General features: G+C 45.0%; 1 non-coding gene across 1 annotated transcript; it reads left to right on the top strand.

Annotated features, from left to right (window-relative positions):
* Positions 1-3,011: 3,011 nt before the first annotated feature.
* Trnat-ugu (transfer RNA threonine (anticodon UGU)) lies at positions 3,012-3,086 on the top strand. The gene has a single exon. It is a non-coding gene; the product is annotated as a tRNA-Thr (tRNA).
* The last annotated feature ends 5,706 nt before the right edge of the window (positions 3,087-8,792 follow it).

Raw genomic sequence — 8,792 nt, 5'->3', positions numbered from 1 at the left:
GCCCTCTTTAGAGATGTCCATTCTTCTTCAGCTGTACTGCATATTGAGCTATCCCTAATGGCCGTATCTGTATCCTTATAGAACTTCAAGCTTATCTCGTCATTCTTAGTACTTTCATATCCCACTTCTTTGCGTATTGATTGTTCCTGACTACTGTCAAAAGATTATTCAATCTTTTTCTCATGGTCACCTCCCCCTTGGCAGTCCCCTCCCAGAGATCGGAATGAGGAACTACTCCGGAATCTTTTGCCAATGGAGAGATCATCATGGCACTTTTTCAATTACAAGCCACATGTCCTGTGGATAAAGGTTACGTGTCTTCAATGCAGTGGTTTCCAATGCCTTTTGCGTCCTCATGCCGTTGATCATTGCCGGTTCTTCCGCCTGTTAGGGGCAGTTTCCCACCCTTAGGACAAGAGAGTGCCCTGAACCTATGTCCGCTTCTCTGCCTTCTTTGACAATGCCATTACCAGAATGTAGGTGACTTCTTATGCCAGAAGCCTTCGGATGCCTATGCTCGTTACTATTTAAAATTTAAGTACTGGATAGTTTCGAATCCTCGTCTTAGGACGTTTCTGACTATCAATAAAAGTCGCTACCCCTACTCCACGGGTTTCTTCATAAACTTCTTACCATAATTTGTAACTGAGGAGTGCTTATTGGGCTGGCTAGTTGTGACTATAACACTATATATGCAGAGGCAGCAGTCTAACGTGAGGGTATTTCCCCCTGAGCAAGAGCTTAAGTTGCGCAAGGTATACTTTCAAAAGATGATAGATATAGTGATTACATATAACATAGATCGGACGGAGGAGAGCATTGTATCAAGCCCTACTACAATTCCCACTGTGTGCAGTTATTTCACCACGAACGCACCTCATAATAATGTCATTTAACAAATCAACGCTGCAAGATTCCGATCAGGCGAAAACAAAAACAAAGAGCTCTCTTAGTGCCGAATAAGAAGACTGAAAGCAGCCATAAATCTCAGATTTTTTTGAAAACGAAGATTAATGTTTCATTTCCGTCGACGGCGGGTCATTAGAGTTGAGGCAGAACCTTCACGCATGATTAGTTTGTGTTCATGCAGCAAAACGTAAATCAAGAAAGGACAAGGGTCGAGATTGCATCCATTATGAAGTATTCCACCTTATCACTATCTGTGGTTGTTTTGTTATGAATCCACTGAACAAAACATTTACACAGGGACGACTTCCTAAGTTTTCAAAGATGTCTCAGGTTGTATTAATAAGTCGGTTGATGTAGTCCCCGCGAACCGTAAAACCAACAGACAAATTTACATAATAAATGCCAATGTTCGTGAAACGCTACTGTACTACGGCTTACAGGAGCTACAAGGGAACTTAGCCGGTGTCAATTCAGTTTCACACAGGAACGATTAAATCATGCTGCGACAAATCAGGCGTTTAGTATAGTAACAACCTCACCGACGAAACGAGATCATGCCTGGTACCGCAGGCACATTCTGTCACCCTGGTGGCCTGTGATGTTCGTATGGTTAATGAATCAGCGAGTATCTGATGCACTCCTTTACCCTCCGTTACCACTCTAAGGGACACATGGGTGATAGGAGAGCATTGTAAAATAATAACGAATTTCCCCATACTTCATTTATTGTTGAGAAATGACCAAACCGATTCGGTTGTCAAGTAAGCATATGACCTACGGGTTATCGTATTGTCAGGAAGCTCCAGGCTCCGCCAGAGAAACTGAGAAAGGTAGATCCTTTATGAATTGCAGTACTTGTGCGTGCAACAGCAACAAACTCCCAGTCGCCGTTGAAACTTTCCTTAGAATAGGCAAAACGCCAATACCTTGACAGACAACCTGCTGATATTTAGGACTTCACCTTGACAGAAAATGAAATATCCATTAGTATGTCACCCCGTCTCAGCTAAAACAAGTCTGGATATGCCATTGCTGGACGAATAAACAACACCTAGGGATGTGCCCTGTATGTATATCGGTCACATATCTAGAGTGAAAAGAGTTGGAAGACTAACTATAGTTGGAACTGGAGACAAACTCAAGTTTTAACACTACGGAAAGGATGCGTGATGCTGGAATTCATTATGATGTTGGCCCTCCCTTAGCCTTGATGACAGCTTTCACTCTCGCAGGCATACGTTCATTTAGGTGCTGTGAGGTTTCTTGGGGAATGTCAGCCCATTCTTCACGGAGTGCTGCACTGAGGAGAGGTATCGATGTCGTTCGGTGAGGCCGGGCAGGAAGTCGGCGTTCCAAAACATCCCAAAGGTGTGCAGTAGGATTCAGGTCAGGACTCTGTGCTGGCCAGTCCATTACAGGGATGTAACCACTCCGCCACTGGCCGTGCATTATGAACAGGTGCTCGATCGTGCTGAAAGATGCAGTCGCCACCCCCGAATTGCTCTTCAGCAGTGGGAATCAAGAAGATGCTTAAAACATCAAAGTAGGTAGGCCTGTTCTGTGATAGTATCACGCAAAACATCAAGAGCTGCAAGCCTCCTCCATGAAAAACACGACCACACCATAACACCACCGCCACGGAATTTTACTGTCGGCACTACACACGCTAGCAGATGAATTTCACCGGGCATTCGCCATACCCACACACTGCCATCGGATTGCCACATTGTGTACCGTGATTCGATTTCCACACAAGGTTTTTCTACTGTTCAATTGTCCAATGTTTACGCTCCTTAAACCAAGCGACTCGTCGTTTCGTATTTACCGGCGTGATGTGGGGCTTATGAGCAGCCGCTCGACCATGAAATCCGAAAGAACAGATACCATCTTCATATAGATAAGGCTTAGCGACCAATGACTTTCTTCAGTGTGGATGCACTCACATTGCCCAAACTCTTACGGGAATCGGCAGATTGACTGCCGCGAGTAATGAGTATGGAGGCAGGGGCACTACAAATGTAGTGTGTGGACAGTAAGTTGGAACTGTGGGTCTCACGGGGAGCGTGCCAGAGATAAGTCCCTGCAGGCGTACTATCCTCTGCGCCCTCGATGGCTTAGTCGGATAGAGCTCCTGCCATGTAAGCAGGAGATCCCGGGTTCGAGTCCTGGTCGGGGCACACATTTTCAACTGCCCCCGTTGCTATTTATCAACGCTTGTAAGCAGCAAATGGTCTGGATTTCATTGTAATTTCATACTGGTTAGGGTCGTCAAGTCTGTCGTTCCAAACAACAGGGACAGATAAAACATGAATCAGGTCTCTTTCATTTGGTGTTTGACTCTCTTCATGACTGCGCGCAGTACTTAACCACGACTCCATATGGGATCCACCGGCGATAGAAAGGTCAGTTGTAACTATGGGGAGTTTGGAATTCAGAGCGTATTGCACTAAAGTGTCATTATTTAATAACAAAAACTGTTCCATATTACAAGCAAATGTTATTTCCAGCAAATGAAAGTCAATGTAATGTTAATGAGATACAAAGAAAATTACACAAAACAGAAACTGAAAATTATTTAAGGGAAAGTGTGTGTGTTATGTGAAATCGCTAGTATTGGAAGAAAATAAAACGAAGATAGGAAATGATAGGCAAGGTGGTTGCCCACCACGATCAACGGTCGGAAAAGATAGCCTAGGAACTGCATCGAGCCTTTTTCTTTCGAACTGACATTTCAAGTTTTGTATATGATTTGACTAAATTAGCTACACTTCTGAGGTGACCCTGAGGCAAAAATAGCCGGTCATTGTTTACACACTATTGCGGAATTCGTTTTAAAGGCAATTATTTAGTGGGTGTTGCTGTCTGTACTTTATGGGGCTTGTCAGGAAGGCAGATTTCAGAACAGGGTCACAGAGCTATGCATTTCTGATCAGGATTTAGATATATGTACGTTTATTTGCACCTGTGATTGTATATGTCTCTAATATGTACATATTTGTATAGTTTTATACTTACGTTTGTGTTCATGCAGAGCTATCGTTTAGTAGCATCATTCCTAGATCCGAGCGCGCTTCTCTGGTATGGAGCAGAGAGGAAGGTATAAAAGCCAGAGGATCAGAACGATTCTGCGGCGGTATCGGATGCAGGTTTCTCGATCTCCGCTGCCGGGTGGAGAATTGTAGGGTATCCGTTAATAGGTCAGGCGTGCATACAAGCAGGAAGCAGCTACTAGGTAAGTGGGAAACGTTCGGCGTGTATATGTGAATTTTATATGTTAGAGAAATCCCTCCACAGGCCCGATAAGGTGGCTTCTGAGTCCAGACAGAGTAACATTCACCAAAGCAGATGGGAACAAAAAAATGTTAATATAGCATCAGCTAACTGCAGGAGCGTCTGCGGAAGGGTCCCAGAACTAATCTCATAAACGTTAACAATTCCCACATAATGCTGGGGACAGAAAGCTGGTTGAATCCAGAGGTTAACTGCAATGAAATACCAAATTCCGATTGGAATGTTTATCGCAAAGATAGGTTGAACGGTGGTGGTGGAGATGTGTTTATAGCTATAAAATACGATAATATCTAGTGAGATTAGTAAACACCCAGAATGCGAAATAATATGGATGAAGTGTTAAAGGTGGATCAAAATGTGTATCGAATATCACGCAATAATAATGGCGGAACAGTTGAGGCGAATATTTCGCGTTATTTCCCTGGTAACGTTATAATTTTAAGTGGAGTTCTTAACTTAACCATCTGCAGGCTGGGAGACTCAAATGATTGGGACTTATAGTGGGGCAGAGAATCGAGTGTTTAGCAAGAGCGACAAGAGACAGATTTCTGATTACCTTGAGCAGTTAATCAGAGAACCGACTCGTAAAAATAAAATCTTTGACCTGCTGGTGCCAAACAGACTCGAACATTTCGATTCACAATCAGTCAGCGTAGAACAGGGAATGAGTGGTAATACGGCCGTTATGACATCACTGAATACACTTGTAAATAGGAATGCAAAGAAAGGCAGGAAGGTCTTCCTGTTTAGCAAAAGTGACAAGAGACAGATTTGTGATTACCTGACAGGTCATCACGAAAATTTCATGTACAGCACTGACAATGTTGGGTATCAGTGGAAGACGTTCAAGAGCATCGTACAATACACTTAGGTATGCGGCGATTAAAACTGTGAGGGATGGAAAAAACTCACCGTCTTTCGACATCCGTATTAGGAAGCTGATCCCACAACCAAGAAAGCTGTGAAGTTTGAATGTAGCCAAAGCCTCCCTGATAAGCAAAAATTAAAGGCAACCAAAATTACCGTAAGGAGAACTATACGCGAAGCGTTCAGCGAATAGGAAAACAAAGCTCTAGCCACCAATTTGACAGAAAATCCTAAGAAGTTCTAGTCTTCTGTCAAATCAGTAAACGTATCTAAGGCATTCGTTCAGGCACTCTGTCACCATAATGGCAATGAAACAGAGAATGATACAAGAATGACCGAAATATTAAACGTCTCCCCTAAATCGTCGCACGAACGACAAAATGACAGACATCGAAATAAGTGGCCAAAAGATAGAAGAGAAACTGAAATTACTCAAAGAGGAAAGGCCACTGGACCTGACGGGATACCACTTCCATTCTACACAGAGCATGCGAAAGAACATGCCCATCTCCTAGCAGCAGTGTGCCTAGGTCACTTAAGGAGCGAAACGTTCCTAACGATTGGGAGAAAGCAAACCACTGTCCGAACAGGTCTTGAAGGCCTAACGGTACCGACCGGCCGCCGTGTCATCCTCAGCCATTAGGCGTCACCGGAGGGGCATGTGGACAGCCGTTGTCAGTTTTCGTGACCGCAGAGTAGTCGAATAGAAAGACAAATCTCTGACGTCGGTTAGTTGTAGAACTTTGGAATATGTTTTATGCTCGCGTATAAGTACATTTTCCGAGAGCCACAACCATGGCAACAGTAGTGGCAGCGGTGGACCAGACTGAATCTTAAGGGGAACAGGGAGCTTAGGAACATTAGCAATCACAGACTTTTCCGATATTTTGGGAGGAAGTGTAGGCTATGGACAATTTCCTCTGTAGGAATCAACACGGGAACTAAAAACAACGATCGTGTAAAACTCAGCTTGCTGTTCGTCCATGAGACACAGAAAGCAATAGCCGTCCAGATAGACACCGCGTTCCTTGACTTCCGAAAGGCATTCCATACAGTTCGGCACTGCAGCCTACGGATCAAAACACGAGTGAATGGAAACATCAGACCCGTCCTCACAATCTTACTTCCACGAGTACCTCGTCTCCTACCTTCCAAACTTAGGTCCTGACTCGTGCTTGCATAGCTCAGTTGGCGCCGGCACGGTAGCTCAGCGTGTTCGGTCAGAGAGCCGGTTGGCCTCTGTAATAAAAAACTGAGTGGAAAGACCAACCACCGAACTTGAACAGGATGTCTTGCGACGTCCGAAACGACCAAACACAACGATCAATAACGAACAAAACGCAAAAAAAGAAAAAGTTGGTAGAGCACTTGCCCGAGAAAGGCAAAGGTCCAGAGTTCGAGTCTCGGTCTGGCACACAGTTTTAATCTGCCAGGAAGTTTCTAAATCAGTGCACACTCCGCTGCAGAGTGAAATTTTCATTCTGGAAACATCCCCCAGGCTTTGGCTAAGTCATGTCTCCGCAATATCCTTTCTTCCAGTGGTACTAGTCCTGCAAGTTTCGCATGAGAACTTCTGCGAAGTCTGGAAGGCAGGAGACGAGATACTGGCAGAAGTACGATTGTGAGGACGGGTCGTGAGTCGTGCTTGGGTAGCTCAGTTGGCAGAGCACTTGCCCGTGAAAAGCAAAGGTCCTGACTTCGAGTCTCAAATGGTTCAAATGGCTCTGAGCACTATGCGACTTAACTTCTGAGGTCATCAGTCGCCTAGAACTTAGAAATAATTAAACCTAACTAACCTAAGGACATCACACACATCCATGCCCGAGGCAGGATTCCAACCTGCGACCGTAGCAGTCGCTCGGCTCCAGACTGTAGCGTCTAGAACCGCACGGTCACTCCGGCTGGCCGTCGAGTCTCAGTCCGGCACACAGTTTTAATCTGCCAGGAAGTTTCAGAAAATAGAATGTCATTCTAAGTGGAGAGAAGTCTACAGACGTAAAAGTAACTTTAGGCCCACTGCATGGGAGTGTTACAGGACCGTTCCTTTTCACAATGCAAACAAATGACCAAGTAGATTATGTCCGAAGTTCCATGAGTCTTTTTGCGGATGGTGCTGTTGTGTACGGAGAAGTCGCGACTCTAGAAAATTGTCGATTGACTCTTGGTGAGGGAGTGGCAAATGACCCTCAACATAAACAAATGTAACCTATTGCGAATACAGGAATAACCTTTGTTGCATGATTAAAAATCGCAGAACAATCACTGGAAGCATTTACTTGCGTAAAATATCTAAGAGCAAGAGTACGGAATGATCTGAAGCGGAACAATCACATAAAATTAATCGCGACGGAGGCAGATGCCAAACTGGAATTCATTGGGAGAATCCTGAGGAAATGTAGTCCATCAACAAAGGAGGTAACTTACTAAACACTCGTTCGACCGATACCTGAATACTGCTAATCGGATCACGGAGATTAGTGAGAGCGAAAGCTGAAAGCGTCACACAGATGCTCAGCCAACTCCAGTGACAGCCTCTGCAAGACAGGCATTCTGCATCACGCTATGGTCCACTGTTAAAGTACCGAGACCGTACATTACTTACGTACATATCGTGAAAGACCATGAAAATAAAATTAAAGAGATTCGAGCCCACACGGATGCTTACCAGCAATCGATCTTCCCGCGAAGCGTACACGACTGCAACAGGAAAAGAGGGAAGTAACACAGGTACATAAAGTACCCTCTGCCAAACACCGTAAGGTGGAAAAATTTGGAAATTTCTGGTAAGTTCCAATGGGACCAAACTGCCGAGGTCATCAGTCCCTAGTCTTACACATTACGTAATCTAACTTAAACCAATTTACGCTAAGGACAACGCAAACACGCATGCCCGAGGGAGGACTCGAAACTCCGACGGGAGCAGGCGCGTGAACCGTGGCAAGGCACCTCATACCGCGCGGCTACCCCGCGCGGCCCGTAAGGTGGCTTGCAGAGTACAGATGTAGATGTAGAAGTCATGTCGTCTAAGAGACAATCTGCTTCATCTTCTGTTTCTCTGTCACTGTATGATGCCTTTTCTCTATTACCAATGCTCTCATTCACCGTTACGGTTATGTTTGGTATGGTTGCGGGTGTATACGGCCAGCACTTGAGTATTCTTGAGGTAGTGTCCACTGTTCTGTCTAGGTGTGCCGTTCGTCTGAATTCCTGACATATATGCTGTCGTGTGTCATCCTTTGTCGTTTGGTCTGTGTGTGCGCGGTGCAGTGTAATATTACACGACCGGAGCAGCCAACTTCCCCGCATGCGCGTTGTTGGCTTGGGCGGACGTTCATCTGATGTAAGTATGTTGGACAAGAACCATGTCCGGTTAAGAAATGTGTGATTCCACGGTGTGGGCTGGTGTGTTTTACTCTTAATCTTTTCCTTGTGTTTGGAAAGGAGTCACAGGCTTCCCGGTCCTTATTGCATGCGTCCCACTCCCTTCGCCGTGTGCACAGCCGCCATCTTTTAACATGGCGTTTGTCGGAATTGCCTTATTCTGTGAGGGCTCTAATTTTATCCCTAAAACCTATCTTCCTACAATATGTTGCAGCGCGCTAGCTAGTGGTAATGTCGATTCAAAAGGGCTTGCAGAGACGTAGATAAAGACGACTGATAACCGTAGGAGCACACCCTTCTTCCCACACCGCATACAAGTTCTGTTTGACACCACACACGCGGAG

Source organism: Schistocerca nitens, chromosome 2 (assembly GCF_023898315.1).
Source record: "Schistocerca nitens isolate TAMUIC-IGC-003100 chromosome 2, iqSchNite1.1, whole genome shotgun sequence".
Taxonomy (NCBI): domain Eukaryota; kingdom Metazoa; phylum Arthropoda; class Insecta; order Orthoptera; family Acrididae; genus Schistocerca; species Schistocerca nitens.
This window is presented reverse-complemented; position numbering and strand designations above follow the sequence as displayed.